This window comes from Peromyscus californicus, unplaced genomic scaffold (assembly GCF_007827085.1).
Source record: "Peromyscus californicus insignis strain IS unplaced genomic scaffold, ASM782708v3 Scaffold_12__1_contigs__length_115047231, whole genome shotgun sequence".
Taxonomy (NCBI): Eukaryota; Metazoa; Chordata; class Mammalia; order Rodentia; family Cricetidae; genus Peromyscus; species Peromyscus californicus.
The window spans coordinates 4,346,409-4,366,635 of NW_026294413.1; the positions used below are offsets into that span (position 1 = coordinate 4,346,409).

Sequence of the window (20,227 nt, forward strand, 5' to 3'; positions counted from 1 at the left end):
GGGTGAAGGTTCTTGCTGCACACGCCTGCCGACCTGAGTTCCAGCACCAGATCCCATGGTGTAAGGAGAGAACTTACTCCTGAAAGCTGTCCCCATCTTCCTCGTGTGAACACGCATGCACACATGCACTCGTAATAAATCATTCTTTCAAAGTTCAGGAAAGAGGAACAAATAGCCTCTCTAATAGGATCAGCAACTTGGAACCCTAGCAAAGCTGTGATTTTAGACAACGCCTTTTTCCACCTTCCTCGCTGACCTGAGGCTCCAACAGCCCACCGCTTCCCCACTGCAACGGTGGCGGTGGCGTGTGCTCTGATTGTGCTGAATGTTACAGCAACGTGCTCAGGCAGCTGAGAGCAGGAGCCAACAGATGCACCAGACTTCATCCCTCAATAGATGCTTCAAGTCCCCTCATGTCAACCTCACACTGCCTTGCACCCTCCCCTCATTTTAATGTTTTCCCACATGACTCACCCCTTCCTGACACACCAGATGCTTTACCTCTTATTACCACGGTAGCTGTAACTCTAACTTTGTGAGCCCGAGTCTTGCTCTGTAGTCCAGGTTGGACTTGAACTTGAGGCACTCCGGCTTCAGGCTCCCACGTGCTGAGACTACAGGCACAGGTGCACCACACGCGGCTTGTTTACTTTGTGTATGTGCATGCATTCACATGTGTGCTCATGTGTACGCAGGTGCACATGTACCTGTGTACATGTGTGGAGGCCACAGATCTATGTTGAGAGTCTTCGTCAGTTTCTCTCCACCTTGAGTTTTGAGACAGGGTCTCTCACTGAACCTGGAGCTCACTGATCCAGCTGCCTGGCTATCCAGAAGGGCACCAGGACTCAATTATGTCCCCTGTACCGCCCCCCACACTGCAATTACAGGCACATATCATGGCACTGGGCTTTTTACATGGATGTTGGGGATCTGAACTCAGTTCCTCATGCTTGCATGGAAAGCAAATTACTCACTGAGCTATCTCTCCAATCCTGATCTACTTCTTTCAAACACAAAAAAATGTGCTTGTCTCTTTGTCTCTCTTTCTCTCAGGTGCTCCTGTGCACAAGCATGTGCGCACATACATGTGCATGCACACACACATTAATGAAGGCATTATTTTTGTCTCTTTCAAATGTTTGATGCACAATAGGCACTTAATAAATATTTGCTGAATTAATAAAGGAACACCCCTTTGGACGGTGTGCTCTCTTCAGTGAGACTCTGACTTCTCTCCCACCTCACCCTGCGGCTTTGCTCTGGGTAGCTGTCAGATGTGTGGGGTTGTCCCATGACCCATAGAAAGGGCTTTGTTCCGTGTCCAGATGTTTCCTACATACCACTTAGGGCAGCAGCCAGAGAATAGGGCATCTCACTGACCCCAGACCATGGGCCGTTTTATTGTCTCCAGCCTGCAGTTATAGTGGACAGAGAGAAGAAGGCCATCTTCTGGTGGCATTTATCCTGGTGCCCCATCTGGCCTTGAAGCTCTCACACCTTCTAGCTGGAGCACGCTCTCCCTAGGCTTCACACTATTTATAGTCCAGCCGACTGGCTGCCAGATACTTTGTTTCTCCTTCCAGATCTTCCCCCCCATATCCCCCCACCCCCTGGCTTTCTGTCCAGGAAGGCTGGTTTGTATGGACACTATCAAAGGAATCCCAGTCCCCGCTACTTCCTTTGGGGTCCAGCCAATGAGAATTCCTGGCAGGAAACCCGAAGGGAGGGAGTGGGGATGGGTAATTCCTGTAAGGCTGCTGTGGCCTGGCGGTACCCCTCCTGACAGCTGGTGCCCCTCACTAAGCACCCGGCTTGCCCCAGCCTCTACACGCTGCTGTAACACTCACTACTGGGGTTCCTGAGTGCAGGCTTGGGGTGGGCTCTCCTGCCACCACCTGGGGCTCCCCTTTGTTTTTCCTAACAACTACGCCTTTGTAATCTAGCTACATTGTATATAAGCCTTTCCTAGATTCTATTAATTTGCTCTTACCTTCTGTTCCTGTGGAGACCCGGTTCTATCCAACGGTTTCAGCTCTTAGCTGTGCTGTCACTGTGACCTCCAATAGAGGGCAGAAAAGTGATAGAGAAATTTCCAGAAACCTCCAATATAGCATCTCTAACTGTCAAGCCATCTGTACTAGTTTCCTTTCTGTTGGTATAACAAAATACCCTGACAGAAGCAGCCTTCGGGGAGAAAAGGGTTATTTGAGCTTACAGTTCCAGTTCATCATGGTGCAGAAGGCATGCCAGTCAGGAAGCAATGTAAGAACAGCTAGAACCGGCTAGAACCCTCAAAGCCCACCCCTAGTGACGTCCTTCCTCCCATAAGGCTCCACCTCCCCAAGTTTCCATAACCTTTCAAACAGTACCACCGGGGGCAGACCAAGTGTCCAGACACATGAGCGTATGGAAGACATTTCACCTTCAAATCACTACAGCATGCAAACATTTACTTACCCAGAATGCAATGTTCTCTGGTGAGAGAAGTCAAGCATAATATGCCTTAAAACTATGGCAGGTGTGTCTGTAGGGTCTGGCCACAGCAGTCAGACCACAGGGCTGTGTGTCCAATAAGCCCAGGGTCTCCACCTCACAATACTGAAAATTCTGTACACCAATCAGCCTTATAGAGGTGATTTCTGTGGTGGTTAGGAGCAGCTGTGTGCTCTAACCATTATGGGTCTCCTCCAAAACAGGCAGCTGGCTTAAGTCAGTGCAAGTTAGTAAAATGGTGTCCTGTATGTGGTAAGTTCAGAAGCACCAGTTGTAATGGTTACTGTTGAAGGACACACTCTATTTACTACTGCTTGCATCAGAATCATCTTGATTATACTTGAAAGAACCTTTCACCCTACATACACTGTGAAAGTCAATATTGACTGACACTTGACAGAATCCACAATCGCCTAGGCATTACATCTCTGGACACGTCTGTGAATGGGTTTCTAGACAGACCTAAAGGAAGTAGTAAGACCTAAGGGTGGGCTGGGGTCCTCAAGTGGAGGAAAGACAGAAAGTAAGTCAAATGCCAGCATCCGTCTCTCTCTCTGCTTCCTGTTCTGTTGCTGTGAAGAGACACCATGACCAATACAACTTATAAATGAAAGCATTTAATTGGAGGCTTGCTTGCAGTTTCGGAGAGTGAGTCCATGACCACTGTGGTGGGGAGCTTGATGGCAGGCAGACAGGCACAGCACTGGAATGCTGAGAGCTCACATCTATCCGCAGGTGGGAAGCAGAGAGAGACTGGGCCTAAGGTGGGCTTTTGAAAACTCAAAGCCCCACCACTACCCCCCTCAGTAACACACCTCCTTCAGTTAGGCCACACCTCCTGATCCTTCCCAAACAGTTCTACCAACTAAGGACCAAACATTCAGATATATGAGCCTATAGGAGTCATTCCCATTTAAACCCCCACACTGGCTATAGCTGCAGCAATATGAGCAGCTGCCCTCAGTTCCTATCTCAGACCTTCCTCACTGTGATGGATTACTGAGGCAAGGAGAAAAGTAACTAATATCTCCTCCTTCTCCTCCTTCTTCTCCTCCTCCCCCTTCTCCTTCTGCTTCTGCTGCTTCTTTTTATTTTTCTTTGGTTTTGTTTTAATAGAAGGACCTATTATAAGGCACAATAACCAGGTATTCTCTGCGGAGATTTTTGTGTAGGGCCATAATTTTCAAAGTAGGTTTAACTCAGCTTACAGGCAGCAAGTGCAGAGTGCATCCATGCATCATGTGGCCAGCATCATGCCAAGTGCAGAGCATGCAGCCATGAATAAGAAAATCCCAGCCTCAGTTTCATGCAAGTTCTACATGAAGGCCCAGTTCAGGTTGTCAGTCAGTCAGACGTCTTCCCCAGCACACTGAACTTAGAACCAAGTCACTTCTGTGAGTTCAGCTGCAAGTGTGACCTGCTGGTAATTCCCTGAAAACAGGACAAGGCCTATTGTCAAGCTATGATATTCTCAAAATTTTCCCATTCAAGACCTTCTAGTCCTTTCTGTAGTTTCCCTCGACAGGAAAGTAAATATAATATCTCAGGTCCTTGGTAGCTCTCTTCAAGAACATTCTGGCAGCACAGATGGATTTTAAATGTAGAATACTTGAAATAAGAAAAAGCCTTCTTACTAATTTTTCTACAGTGGACATGTATTGTCTTGTAGTGAAAAATAGTGATTTTTTTTACATCAAAATGTTCATCATTGCAAAATTGTTTCTCTTTATTAAAGTCTTATCAAGCACACTGTAAATAAGACACTTCAAGTTAAAAGTTATCAAGTTTGGTAGTCTAGATGACTCAGTGGGTGACTGCCTGGTAACCCGAGTTCCATTCTTGAGAAAGGAGAAAATGGACTCCATGAAGTCGTCTTTTGAGTCCCACAAGTGTACCTTCCCATGGCTTGTGTCACCTTCCACATCATGTTGTGGGGTGTCCACCAGAGAAGACCACTCAGACATGGGTTCAAGCAAACAGAATGTCTTTATTAGCCAGCTACCAACTACACTGTGTGTTCAGGACCTGAGTGCAGTCCCGAGCTTTTCTCAGGGTAAGCTTTTCAAATACATCCTGGTTCACACATCTCAGTGAGCAAGAATAGCTAGCCAGAAGCAGAACTTAGAAGCCAAAAAGCAAGGTCAGTACATCTAGGGACTTTCCCAGAGCGCTGATGGACTTTGATGGATTAGGCCTTTGTTCTCCTTTGGCAAGTGGTGCTGCCTTCGTGCTGGGCTCCAAGACCTGAATAGTACTTCCATCATGGTGTCAGTTGTGCTAGGGCCTGGGGGCCTGCTATGTTCCTCACTGGTTCTATCAGCATGAGTCAAATCATGGATTCATCTGGGGTAGGGGGTTATATTGTCTCCTTAGTAATTTAACAGAATTTATTCTCTGTTTTACACAGCAAAGTGGTCACGAGTAGTTAACCAGGGGACCAGGAAAGCAAAGACTGGTACCAGTTGTTAGATTCTCAACACCTCCTTTCTCCTTTTTGAAGGTAATTTTGGACCATGGATTTCTCAATTATCCTTGACTGATTGGCATAGAAGCAACACGTTTCTCTAACGTCATGCAGAAACCTCCTTGTCTCTTAAAGAGGAGATGCACTCCTCTTCAATTCTGCACACAACAGCCAGAGCAAAGGAAAGTTCATGTTGACCCATGTACTCTTTCTTGGCTCCTCATTCCTCTCTACCTTTGCTTTCCAACAGGAAAGAAAATTCCTCCTTCTTGCACCAAGTGGGTCTATGATATGTCATGCACAGCTTCTTGGCTGGAATCTTGTGGGCCACTCCTCAATCTTGTTCAAGTTTCTTCAATTACCTACATGTTGTAGCAGGACAATTCCCTGACCATCGACCATTCTCACACAGAGTTGGGGTAACCCCAGAATACCTGCCCCACAGTCACAGCAATGAATTAAGCAGAACAATGCAACCAAAGAGAGGCCTATGGTGGTGGTGAGGAGGCTCTTAACATCCCCTTGCAAAAGCAAAGGGGAGAGTCACTAGACTCCTAACAGGGATTCCAGTCACCAGTCCCTCCTGTCATCACTCCCAGCTGCACGGAGACTTTTTGGAGGGAGGGGAAGTCCTAGAGCATATGCGAGGTAAAGGTTGACTTGGGGTTGGGGAGCACTCTCTGGTGGGGAAGCTTTCATGAGTCCATCATCCATGCTGGGGTAGGACTTTTCAATGATGTAGTTGCTGGAGTGGGTCACTCATGCTCCTCTAGGCTACCTCTCACCCATGCTCCCATAAGTAACCACAGTGAGCTCATTAGTTCACCAAGCTGGTCTTGGATGGAAACCTTTTATTGATCTGTAGGCACTGTATGCAGAGTAGATAGGTATTTCTTTACGTAGCTCAAAAAAAACTCAATGCTGCATTGTTTGGAACAGATGTAATTGTGGAGACAAAAACCAGGTAGAAATGCCAGAAGCTTGGAGTGAACCACATAAGGGCTTACTTCTGGGCTTCCGTCTGGGCATGAACCCTTGAAGAAGAGCAAAACCAACAAACCTACTGACGTTACAACAGCTGTGTGACAAACCCAAGTGTCCATGTTCGTCCCCCTCCCCGTCTCTCTCTCTCTCTCTGTATCTCTGTCTCTGTCTCTCTCTGTGTCTCTCACTCTCTGTCTTTCTGTCTCTATCTCTGTCTCTCTGTCTCTCTCTGTGTGTCCCTGATACAGTATTTTTCATCTTTAGTGTGCTGTCTCGGGTTGTGAAGTGGTTGCTATAGCTCCGGAACATTCATCTGTGTCACAGGCAAAACTCTGGAGGAAAGAGAAGCCTCAGGCAAGTGCGTCCTGTTTCGTAAGGGGCCATAATCCTCATCCACAGGGCTTTAAGCAGCATCCACTCGGCCATAGTTCTCCAACATGGTGACCCCTAAGTGGAGAGGAAGGTGGAAACCAGGGTGTGTGGTCACTGTCAAGTCAGCGGGAAGGTCATGGTTATCAAAAACTCCATATGTGCTTTTCTGTGCATGGGTTCTAATCGGCACACTTCACTCTTTTCAGTCTACAAAAGGATAAATTTTTTTCTATACAAAACTTGAGTTAAGGAACAACTATAAAATTGAGTTAAGGAACATCTCTGAACCTTCAACTGTTTCCCAGATCTAAGCCCTGAATTTTCACGTAGTTCTGCACACCCCCACTTGTCTCTCTGAATTCACACATGTGCACTCTGGCTCCTGGCGTCCAGTGGCACTCATCTCCTTTCATTCACAAGATACTTCATGATTTTCCTCATCTGCAGTCCTCCAAACATGCCGTTCTGCCTGAAATTCTTCTCTCCCATTTTATCCATCTATTACTGCTTATCCTGAAGGTCCCACTTCAGACCTTCAATGAGGTCTGTTGGTTTAGAACACCCTAGGCTTCTTTCACTGTGTTCCCAGCAGACTGGGGCTTGTAATTGTGGGACCGTTAGCTCCTGTCTGTCTTGTCCCTATGTTTGAAGGTGAGGGTGTTCCTGAGTCCAGCCCCACATCTGATGACAGAAGCAGCAACAGAAGAAGTCCAAGGGATTGGCAGAATTGGGGAATGTTCAACAAAGAAAACACTAAGTGTTAGTGTTTATTTTATAAGGTCCTTGCTCATCTTAGAACGTAAGGGGTGTTGTGGCCACTTCAATCCCATTAACTGTGTGCAGATGTATGGGCTGGGGCACATATGTGTGTATGGTTGCATATTTAATGCATATGAAGTTCTTAGACATGAGAAGGAGGGTCTTTTTTTAATGGAAAAGATGTCAGCTGAGACAGAGAGATGCAGCCCAGCACAGCTGCCAGTAGCCTGAGGAGTTTTCCCTTAGGGGCCTCTACTCAGGTAAAGGTGAGTTCTGGACTATGTCACAGAAAGGCATTGCAGGATGAGTCAAGGTGAGGCAAAGTGTGACTTTATTAGGTAGAGATATGGAATATCACATAGGTAGAGATATGGAATATCACACAGGAAGAGGTATGGCATAACACATAGGTAGAGGTATGAATATCACGTAGGTAGAGGTATGGGATATCACACAGGTAGAGATATGGAATATCACATAGGTAGAGATAAGGATTATCACATAGGTGGAGAATATGGATTATCACAAGCTCTAGACTTCAGCATAGGCATTTAGAGAGAGGCTTAAGAAGAGGAGGATGTGCATTTCCAAGACGGCCTGTTAAGAGAAAATCACAGTAAAATGTTTTTACTTAGACGTTTTTCATCATGCTGTAGATAGGGTTTAGTGCCTTTTTTTTGTTGTTGTTTGAGAATGAGTCTTACTCTGTAGTTCAAGCTGACCTAGAACTCACTATGTAGGCCAAACTGGCCACAAAATCACGGCAATTCTCCTGCTTCAGTCTCCCAAGCACTGGATTTATAGGAGTGAGCCATCATGCCTGGCCCAATTCTGGGTCTAAGTTATATTGCTCAAAGAATATATTCTATAACAAAGTTTTAAAATTAAGCAATGCTTTAAAAATCCAATAAATTAAAAAACTATTTTAAAATGTCTGGGTGATTTATGTTTTATATCTTTAAGAATTTATTTTGTGACTGAAATTGAAAGATCATTTCATGAGGTGCGTTATTTGGTCTTGGTCATGGAAGAGCACAAATGTATAGCTGAGCTCGGGGAAACAAACATTATAGACCTATAGAAGCATAGTGTTTGTTGTTTTGAATATCTTTTAATTTTTAAAAGTTTCATGAGTGGTTTATTCTACATGTAGGTATGTGTAACACATACGTGCAGAGTCTGTAGAGGCCCGAAGATAGCATTGGGTCCCCTGGAGTTACAGATGGGTTGAGCTGCTGTGTGGGAGCTGGGAACTGAAACTGGGTCCCATGCAAGAGCAGCGAATACTCCCACTCCAGCCCTGTTCCAGGTTTCTTTGTTTTAGGTTCCTCTAGAAAACCAAGCCTGTCTCTGTAGGCCATTTTGAGTTTTATCAGTTATCTTGAAGTTTCTTGACTCCTGCTGTAGGAAACACAAATCAGACTCCAGGATTTGGGGGAGGGGAGACTTTCCTTTCTTGTGTCTCTTAATTCTTCCTGTCTTTTTAGCCTGCCTCAAACCGATAGCTCAAGAAAGTGTAGATGCTACAATATAGACCAAAGACCCTGGCATAATGGAGCAATTAACTTAGTTCAGTGAGTTTATAAAGAGAGGCGATAACAGGGGAGTGTAGGAAAAAAGAGCCCAGGAACCGGCTCACACCCGGACGTGACTGGTCGTTCATTTTGCTCACTGATGAGGCATCAGTAACCGTGTTCCGTGCTGACTAAAAACTTGGCAGGACCCGTTTCCTTCTGTCTTACTAACAGAAGCGATGGCAGTCACAATGGTGATAAGGGACATCCCGTAAGGAGACTCAGGAAAATGCCATCCTTCCCCTGGTGGCTTCACTGAGGGAAAAAATCTTTGTCTCAGGTCTTGAAGGATGCAAAAAAGTTACCATAGAAACAAGAGAGGAGCATACTCAGCTTGTATGTGAGGGGGATGAACGGACTCACGCAGATACATAGATACAAGAGAAAGTCTGTTTCCTAAGGGGGGCTGTTGGAGAGAAGCAGAGCGTGGAGGGGCGGGGCGTGGAGGGGCGGGGCGTGGAGGGGCGGGGCGTGGAGGGGCGGAGCATGGAGGGGCGGAGCATGGAGGGGCGGAGCATGGAGGGGCAGAGGGTGCAGGGGCGGGGCGTGCGGGGGCGGGGCGTGGAGGGGCGGAGCAAATGACAGGAAACAGCTGAAACACAGCCAAGGACAGAAGCAGGAGCCACGCTCTAGCCTACTGTATGTGTAACGCAGTGGGCTTTCCGACTCTGCCTTGTCCCGGCAGACTCTAGTTTTAAAAATTCATTCATTCATTCATTCATTCATTCATTCATTCATTCTCTGTGTGTATGTGTGGACACCAAGCTGTGTGTTTTGTAGTGCTCCTGTGGAAGTCAGAAGACAACCTTGGGTCTTTGCCTTCCACCTTTTTTTGAGACACTGTTTCTGTTTATGACGCACACAGCGGGCTGCGTGGCCGTGATCCCTGCTTCCACTGTCCACCTCTTGGTGGAGTCACACTGAGATTACAGGCACGTGTGTAGTCACATCTGGCTCTTCACATGGACACTGGGGACCCTAACTCAGGTTGTCAGGTTTGCATGGCATCTCTCTGGCTAAAGGCCCTGTGCGTCTGGGCGGACACAGGAGTGGGGCCATCTGTCTGGCATCACCCATGCAACACCGACTGATGGATAACTTGTTTCCAAGAGCATAGAGGGTGCCACCCCACACATTTGTTAGGGTGAACTGGTACTGTAAGAGCACGTGAGTCTATTAAAATCATATTTAAAGAAATAAGGCCCAAGAGTTTACTGGGCCAAGGAAAGAATGTAACTCCCTGACCTGGACCACTAAGGAGGTGGACACCTAAAACTGTGACAAGGCAGATGGAGTGCGCATCAGGAGACCAACAGGCAGTGTCCAGACTGTCCCAGGGGCTGCAGGTGGGCTGTCCCTGCGTTAATGCTGCCTGGTCCCATTGCTAGCAGCCCATGGGCCTGTTTGCAAGTCTGGGCCTGTCATCCATCCACCTACCCATTCCTTCATCAAGTCCTGGTCTTGTCCATTCGCCTCTGCAGCTGGACTCAGCTCTGTAGTTTCCCTCTCAAACCTGTGCCCACATCACCCACATCACTCACAACAGCAGCTGTTTCTCCATCTTGGTTAGCTCATTATCCTGTCAGTAAGGAGATTCACACATCTCTTTTGGCTTTGTTGATTTGGCCTCCAAGGCCTCTTGGGAACTCCTTATCTCTTTAACCCTTGGTAGTCACTCTGTAACCTACATACACACCACACACACACACACACACACACACACACACACACACACACACCACACACACACACCACACACACCCCCACACACACACCACACCCCCCCACACACACACCACACACCACACACACACACACACACACACACACACACACACACACACACCCCTCTGCAGGCACACACTCATATGCATACAGAGAGAGGGAGGGAGGGAGAGAGAGAGAGAGAGAGAGAGAGAGAGAGAGAGAGAGAGAGACTATATGATATCTAACATGTGATCTGAGAATTAATATTAGTAATTAAGATTGGAATAAAGAGAACTGGTGTTACCCTTTTCCAGAGCTAACAAGGAAAATGGGAGTATCTTGCAATTGCTGCCATTAAAACCACCTTACTTTGTGAATTTATTATTTAATAAATTCTGACCCTGTGGAAGGTTTCAAACCTGTTTCTGACAGCATGCTTATGCCATAAGAGTTCATGGTGCTGGGAAGTAAGTCTTAGAGCAGTGCTGAAGATCACTGCTGCCATCTTTGCATTCACATCGTGGCAGTGGTGTGAACAGAGGGCACGAGGAGCCAGAGAGTGTGGGAGGAAGCAGGACGGACGGGATGACCCAGCTCTACCTAAGCTTACTCTGGCTCGGAATGAAGAACTGTTAAGTAATGTTAAGAATGTTAATGTTAATGACAGGTCTTTACTTTAAGCATTAAGTTTTGTTGTTTTTGAGACAGCCCTGTGGCCCAGACTGGCCTCGAACTGGGCAACTGAAAGCAGATTTCCTTTAACTTCTGACCCTCTCGCTTCCATCTCCTGCATACCGGGGTTACAGACAGACACCCCCACATCTCCTTCATGCAGTGTTAGGATTCGGCTGAGCTATACCCCGGCCCTACAGTATGTTTTTATATTCAGGTAAGCTAAGCAGTTGGTGGCCAAGTTGATTTAACGTTGTGATTGGCAGCTATCAGTCCCCTCCCTTGTGTGAGGTTGCTTTGAGAGTGAGCTGTCAATAAAATGCTCCCTCTTTTGGCAACTAGCTTAACCATCATTATGTCAGCCCACAGCTTTTAATACTTCATAAATGCCTCGAGGAAACTGTATTCCAACTTGATGGAGTAGTGTCAAAGAAGGAAACAGCTCTCCCCTCAAGGGAAGAAAAGAGATGTTTTATTATGAAGCAAAATATGAGTGACCATGGCCTAGAAACACAGATTCAGTGTTCTCCCAAACACTGTATTCCAATAAGGTAGCAGATTCATGAAATTTTTATAGAAGCAGAACCATAAATTGACACACTTTTAGAATACATCAGTGGGTACATTAAATGGGAGGGGTCCAGCAAACTGGGAAAAACTGCTAGAGGCCTCAGAACTACCTGAGAACGTTCTTCGCCCTTTGTTTGGTGGAAATCAGAGGTCTGATTGAACATCCCAAAGGATTCATCTAATGGTCACCTAGATGTTAGGTCACGTACAGAGGATGGGCACTGATGGCCACCAAGGGCCCTAAACACGGCCCAAGATGATTTGGTCCTGCATTGAACATCACTGGAGTTTTATTTAGTTGATCAGCCTTTGGTCTCACAGCCTCTTTCCAGGAGTTCTCATTCACAACTACAACCCTGGCTGTTAGCATACAGCCACAGGTCTTTGGTTCTCAAGGTTAACACTGTGCAAGCTACTGGGCTTGGAAGCTCAGCCTGTGTGAACCTGGAGTTCAAGACCATCAACATGAAGGGAGCCATTTCTTACCAATCCGTAATTTCTATATGCATGGAGAAAAATGACTCCTAGCTACCTGTTTGTTGATGAGATACTAAGAATGTCTCAGACTGAAATAGTACAGATCTCATCATTGACAAAAGAGTGTCATGAACATGCTATATTAGAATCATAAACATGTTTTTGTCTTTCCGCAATGTAATAATTTATTGAATAAAAATAAATTTACAGTACACCATCATGGGTGTTGACATTTGCCACAACAAGAACTGAAAAGTTCAGTATAAGGAGCCCAAGAGCCAGGACATCTACCCATGGATGCTAGTCAAGTTGTACAGGTTTCTGGCCAAATGAACCAAGTCCACCTTCAATCAGGTTGTTCTGAAGATGTATTTATGAGTCGCACCAACCGGCCACATCTGTCCCTGTCCCAGATGATCGGAAAGATGAAGCTTCCTGGCTGAGAGAACAGAAGAGATGGTCACAGGTGATGTGCAAAGTCTGGAAATGCCCACGCTGAAGCGCACTGCTGGTGAGCAGCCTGATGTTGCCTCCTCAAGGCTGGGCAAGATCCAGCTGGCTCTGGAGTCTCCATGGCATCGTGCTTCTGTCTGGTGCTCAGGAAGGACGAGAGGTGCACTGGCATTTTGACAAGGCCCTAGGAACCCCACACAGCCACACTGAGCCCTATATCCTCTCCAAGGGGGGAAGTTGGAGTGTTCCAGAGGCCGAAGGGCTAGCTGTGGCCACAAAACACCAACCCTGGATCTTACTGCTATTTAAGAAAGTTTTGAGTGTTGAGGGAAGAAAATAAATTCACAAGGTATGGTAGCAGTTCCCCCAGACACTCCCACTTTTCTTGATGGCCCTAGCCAGGAAGGTCAAACAGATTCCTTTGATCCAAACTTATTTACTAATGTTAATTTCAAATCACACATGACATCACACAGTGCATGTGTGTATACAGGTCACAAAACGGCTACAAGGGAACGGTTAAGGAAACAGGGAGCTTCAGGGAGGCTGAGAGGCCAACCTGGGAACCTGATAGGAACTGAACTAACCTGGAACACTTGGAGTTCCCTATGAACGCTGGTCCCTTGATGCTAGACCAGGCTGCTAGCTGTTCATGTTTATGAGGACCAGGTGAGGAGTCACAGCCTTTCCTTGGTCTGGGGAGTCTGATGAGTTCTTAGTTCAGGTTTTCAAGATAAGGTTCTAATATGCCCGTGTATACAGAGTCCCCATTCACCCAGTAAATTTATGGAGTGACACCTTTTCCCTGCCAGTAGTAAGTCATTCATCAGTGTGGATGGCTAGTGCTGGACACATGGTGCCATTTATGTGCCCTCCCAGGTGTATGGGCATCCTCCATCCTCAAGGCACAATTGGAAACCCAGTGTTTTTACAATATGGAGTAACTTAAGGTAGGGCGTCTTCTGCCTATAAGAGGGAGCACAGGGGAGTTCACTGATTTAAGAAGTTGAGGTGAGTCAAACACAACTCACTCCTCCAGCTCATCACCCTGTCCCCGTGGCAGCCCTGTGCAAGCCAGTTATCTTTCTGTGACACAATTCTCATCAAGCCCTCTTAAGTCCTTAGAGTTTAGTCACACAGGAAACCATACCTGTCAAAGGTCAAATGTAGCTGGGAGGAAGCAATCCAGTTTCCCCAGGGCTTAGTTAATTATACAGAACATATTTGAGGCTGAGCTCCTGGGATTGGGGCATAAAACTTGTTTAGCACAGAGACTTCTGCTTTTGCTCTCACTGGGAGGCTGGAGAATCAGAAAGTCACGGCCCCGAGAGCAGAGACTGAGGATTAGGAAGCTACGTTATGACTGTGGCCAGGTCCACAGGTAATCCAAGAAACTGCATAACCTGTATGAGACCTCCTGATAGCCACAGAGCTGGAGATGACCCAGTGCCTGAAGTTGCTGCTTCAGGTAACAGAAAGGCCTCCAAGCACGGAAGCAGAAGACTGCCTGATTTCCCCCTCCAAATATTTTATGAGTGTGGCTGTTTGGTCGTGTACTGACCTGGAGGTGTAAAAGGAACCAGAGAAATACAAACTTCAAATTCCCACCTTTTGGATGCAGCAGCTCCGGTGGCATCTGTTTCTAACCAGGATCAGTTACTTGTAGAACTTCTGAAAACATCTAAGAGGCTGATAGTGTGGCTCTCCTAACAAACTTTCTGTGTGATTGTGTATGGGGAGGATTAGGGAGAGAAGGAGGGAGGGAAAGGAAGCGGGGGAAAGAGACAGAGACTGAATTCGTGCCTCACCCATGCTAGAAAAGTGTTCAGTAATGAGATGTGTCCCCAGCCACATGCAGTTTGAATGAGAACTGTCTCCCATGGGCTCGTGGGTTTGAACACTTGACCACCAGTTAGAGGTGCCTTTTGTGGAAGTCATAGAACCTTCAGGAAGTATTGCCTTTCTGGAGGAAGTATGTCACAGGGTAGAGGGCGCTTTGAATGTTGATAACCTTGCCATGTCTCCAGGTTCCTGAGCTTCCTGTGTATAGACAATATGTGATTTCTCTGCTCCCGGCCCTGCCACTGTACCATGCTTTTCCAACATTAATGGTATCGAATTCTCAGAAACCATAAGATAAATCCTTTTTAAAAGTCAATTTTGGTATATCATTACAGCAACAGAAAAATAACTAATACAAGCCCTAAAGCAATATTTTTAAGTGTTCATTTAGAAGAGGAATACAGGCAAAAGGAGCCTAAATTTCACCAAAAAGCTTGGTTTGGTTTTGATATTTTTGGTTGACTTGTTCCTATCTGTGTTATCAAATCATGTTTTAATTACTAGTAGTATATTTTTTCCTCCAAAATATTTCTTTGGCAACTTTAAAAGTAGATGGACTATTAGGGAAAGTTGTGAATTAAATATTTTTGATTATTTATTTATTAATTATTAATTATTAAATATTTTGAGATTAATTTTCAAAGTCGGTGGGAAATGCAGACAATTTTTAAAGTAAAAATAAATAGCAACCCCATTGATAAGAACAAAGAAAATTGAACATTTAAACATTACCTAAATACAGACCAGCTTCTGTGCTGAGTTTAACTAGAAAATCTGGGGAAGCATAACTCTTCTTGAGGATAATGGTGGGTGTACAACTTTGTGACTATGGATGTAACGGGGTAAAACCCAGACAGAGAAGGCCATTTGAGGCCTCCCTTGTCTTGGGGATGTTTGCTGGCCTCAAGACACTGCTGAGGGTTTGGCCAGTGCACTGTGGACGGAAGACTGCAACTCAGAGTCTGGCAAGATCAGAAGCCCTACGAAGCCCTTTGCTTTGAGTCGTAGCCTAGAGGAAAGAATAAACCAGAAGTCAGTCATGTTCCAGGTGGGCTGGAATCCAGTTTCGAGTCATCTGTCTAATGCAGAAAAGTTCAGTTCTTGAAAGTGGCTAATAAAATGTGGGTTGCTAGTACATCATTTGTCTGGCTAGACAGTATCATCAAATCATTTACACAAATACGTTTTCAAATGCCTTGTGTGGACATCATCAAAGGCAGCCGGTGAGAGAAAAAGACCAAGACACCTCGATGAAGGTAAACAGAAATAACAAGCAACAGAAACAGACACACAGGACTCCTGCCACGAGGATGGTCAGACACAGATGGTCGGGGGACGAAAGGTAAGACTGAAACGTCGGCAGAGAACTGAAGGCCCCTGAGTAACATTTAAGAGATATACATTATAAAGGAGCCAAACAGAAGTTTTCAACTGAAGCGTACCATGACTGAAGTTAGTAACTCGGTTCACAGGATGAAGGACAGCTCTAGCTGAAGAACACAGAACTGTGGATCTGTAGGTGGTTCAGTGGGTAAAGAGGTTTGTGTCAAGCTCAACAACTCGAGACCCATTCTCATACTCACATGGTGGGAGGAGAGAAGTGACTCCGACAAGTCATCCTGTGACTTCCACATACAAGCCATGGCACATCTGTGCCTTCCCCCACTAAATAAATGTTAATTAAAAAATAATAGAGCTATTAGGCCCCAAGCTGCTGAAGAGGGAACACTCTCAACAATCCTGAAACAGCCAAAAAGGAAAAAAGAAATAAAAGAATAGTATCATAATATAATATGTGCTATCTCCCATTTACTGAAAAAAGAGAGAAATGCTACTCTAGAATTCTAAGTCCAGTGAAAATACAGAATAAACACAAAATTTTAAAAAAAAAGCACAGTAAGAAAAAAAATGAGTAAAAAAGACCAAATCTCAGGAGTTGTTCAGTTGTAGTCTAAATAGGATCGCCAAAGACAAGGGAGAACGGTCTCAGTGGAAGGTCAGGCGTCAAGGAAGAGCTCAGAAGCAACAAAAGTGTGATGCTTCAGGGTGTGTATATGTGAACAGTAGCAAGCACAATGTTTTGGGGCTCAGCATGAAAGGTAGGCTGTAAGTGAGAAGGAATTTACATAGTGCCAAAGTCATCTTCAGCTGATGCATTGTTGAGGAAGTGGGCATCAGCTTCCTGTAAAGACAATACGGAAGAAAACCTGGGGGCCCCTTACAGTTGTTACACTACAGGTAGGCACAGATTCCAAGATAAAAGATTTTAAAATGAAATTGGCAAAAATAATCACTCCTAAATAGCTTCTCAAATAGCTTCTCTCTCCCCTTTCCTCTCTCTCCTATCTCTCTCTCTCTCTCTCTCTCTCTCTCTCTCTCTCTCTCTCTCTCTCTCTCTCTCTCTCTTCCTCTCTCTCTCCTCTCTCTGCTTTCACAGACAAAAAGGAATACGTCGAGAGGGAAAAGTAAAACATATCTAAATTATTAGGAGTCACATAAGGAAAAATGATCCTCAGATTTTGCATACCGCAAAAGTGAAATAACAGTGAACAAGAAATGATTTATAAGGCATTGGGAACCAGGCAACAAAGAGCAGTGGTCTCTGAAAGACAGTGTGATAACAAATATCTACAACGTTCTATCAGGGAGAAAGCTTTCAGGTTTCTGAAAGAACTCAGCTCTTTCCAGAGGTGAGGAGATGAATGGGAGAACGTGTAAATGAGCTAGGGTGAAGGACTTTCAGAGCAGAAGGCTAGAGAGGGAAGCCGCGGGAGAAGGGACCCGAGACATCTTCGTAGTCAACTTGGCTGCATCTTTGAGTTTAAGGTCAGCCTGGTCTACATAGTGAGTGCCAGGCCAGCTGAGACTTCACAGTGAGACTTTGGCTCAGTTAACAACATTTGCTACTCTTGCAAAGGACTTGGGCTCAGGAACCAGCACCCACACAGAGGAACTCACAACTACTCTAGGTCCAGGGATCTCACACTGTCTTCTGACCTCTGAGGGCACCAGGCACCCACACGATGAACATGCATACATGCAGGCACTTACACATTCACATAAAATAAAGCTAAATAAATCTTTAAAATAACGTGAGACTGCTAAGTTCAGCCAGAAGGCAGCGGGCATTCAGGATTTTATATGTTTGGTTTTCTGATACTTTCCTCTGCTTTTTAAAGTGACATGTAACATTTCAACAAAAGTGAATTCAACTTGATTTATCTTTGGCAAATAATTCTTGACATACTTGTCTAGCATGTTGCAAAACCCAGCCTGAAAGTTCTTCATTTTTAATCCTTAGGATTGTAATATTTTTTTTTTTTTTGGTTTTTCGAGACAGGGTTTCTCTGTGTAGCTTTGCGCCTTTCCTGGAACTCACTTGGTAGTCCAGGCTGGCCTCGAACTCACAGAGATCCGCCTGGCTCTGCCTCCCGAGTGCTGGGATTAAAGGCGTGCGCCACCACCGCCCGGCTCAGGATTGTAATATTTTTAAAGCCTTCTGAGAAGTCCTGACACTAGAGCATGTCACAAGCACGGGTTAGCTAATTTGCTTCCACCCAGCAGCGAGGATAAGGACAGTGGTCCCTCAGATCTCTTTAGCTACTTGGGCTCTTGGCCTTTTAGCTTTCCCTCCATGCACTGACCAATGGTTTCACCATCTTGGCAGACTAGTTTGCAAACCCTTCAACTCCTGTCTGCCAAATCCAGATGCTCTCTTCCCCTCTCCACTCCTTGGTGACTAACTCCACACAACGTTGGGTGAAAATACACTCCCACGTGCCAGCAGTCAGTGTGTTAGCTGCTCTTCCGTGGAGATAGTCCCGGTGCCCAGGGCTAAGAGGTCAGAGATCTCAGTGCCAAACAACACTGCATCTTCTCTATTGGTTCTTTCTCAAAATTAATCTCCGCACAGACTCTGAATATTCTGTGTCTATTACTTGTTTTACCACCAGTTCTTACCCCGGCCACTTTTACTCTCCCTGAGTAGCTTAAGAACAACAAACATGGACGTTAATACATTCCGCTCTGCCCAACAATTCTCTCAGGCTCTGCAGAGTTCTGATCTTCTGCTGTATGTGTGCATCTTAACACAAGACCTACAGATCAGCACGCTTCCATAATTGATATTTGTTTTTAAATAAAATTTTAAATAAATATCAAGTATAATATTCTAAACAAAGTAATTTTAAATGTTTGTCTTCTATTAAAAAATCCAGAAATAAATAACTGTATTTTATATGACACATATGGGTATCCATAGGGCTTAATTTGCAAAATTTGGATTATAGAGTAGAAACATTCATTTTAGTGTGTCAGTCATAGTTCTTTTCTTAACTACATTCATTTATTTTGTGGGTTCATGAGTATTAGGTGTGTGTGTGTGTGTGTGTGTGTGTGTGTGTGTGTACCTGTGCCAGGTGGCACGTGGAGGTCCTAAGATAATTCATGAGAGCCATTTCTCTCTCTCCATCATGTGAGTTCCAGGGACTGAACTCAGGAGGCCAGGCTTGATGGCAGGTGCCTTCATATGTTGATCCATCTTGCAGAACCACCATTTATAGTCATTTATTTGCATCTATATCCTAATGTATTCTCTCATGGCTACAATGTGTTTTACTTAATAGTTTCTCCATTCAACATCTGAGTCGTTATATATGATGTAGCAACTAACATATTTACTCCTAACTACTTTTTTTTCCCTTGAGTTACAGTCCCAGAACTAAGATTACCCCATTAAAGACTGGAAGCACATCTGAAGCTCTTGACCGATGTTGTCAAATCACTCTTCAGCACCTTTCAACATTCTGCATCTTCAGGTCTGTTAGGATACACCACACTCAGAAGTGGGTGTCTCTGCAGAACAGGTAAGTCAGTAATGTGACTTCACTGCAAGTTATTTGCTTCATCAAGTTTGTGAAATGATCCTCTTTGGGTTCTTGGAACTCATTTTTCTAAAGTTTTACTTCTAATAAAACAACAGGAAAATCATAGCAGTTCTTACGCTGAGATGAACGCTCTCCTTAGTCACAGCTGTATAACAGTCGTTGTCCAGATGAAGAGACTGTCTCTAGACAGTCTGACCTCATCTGTAACCCAGCCTGACTTTGCGCAGATTCATCAGGTTTGATTCTTTGTAATATTTTATTTACTTTTCACCTCAATTATTTTGGTTTCACAGCAACCATTTTAAAACCAAGCACCCAAGACCTTTTCCTATGTTATAAATTTTTTTCTGGTATTTCCTTTTAATTTATGTTCAAAACTATATCATCATTTTATCAATTTCCTAAAAATAACATTTTGTTTGATATTGAATTAAATTCAAGAAAGTAGTATTATGTTTTCAAGCAAAATGTTGTCATGAAGTCCCAACTGAATGTGATTTCCTTCAACATGGACTCTTCATCTGTCTTATGAAGACGTGTGTGTTGGGGGGAATGAATTTTTGAATTATCATTTAATTGACCACATGTAGCACCAATTTCTGTAGATTTACTTTGTTATTTCTTAGTTAAATTGCTTTTCTAACCATTTTTCTAGATTTGCCAAACAGATATGTACTTGTAATATTTTTCTTTAATGTCTACTATTTCTTATCTGTACCATATCTTTTTTTTTTTTTTTTTGAGACAAGGTTTCTGTGTAGCTTTGCGCCTTTCCTGGAACTCACTCTGTAGCCCAGGCTGGCCTCAAACTCACAGAGATCTGCCTGGCTCTGCCTCCTGAGTGTTAGGATTAAAGATGTGCGCCATCACCGCCTGGCCCATATCTTTTTCTTGTTTTACTGAATTTGGTAAGATTTCTTGAGCAACATGTTAAATAAGTAAATAAGTGTTAGATAGTGATAGCATAGTCA

At 44.7% G+C, this 20,227-nt stretch overlaps 1 pseudogene; it reads left to right on the top strand.

The window, feature by feature from the left end:
- The first annotated feature begins 10,772 nt into the window (after nt 1-10,772).
- LOC128107034 (60S ribosomal protein L18-like) lies at nt 10,773-19,940 on the top strand (annotated as a pseudogene).
- Nucleotides 19,941-20,227: the final 287 nt, after the last annotated feature.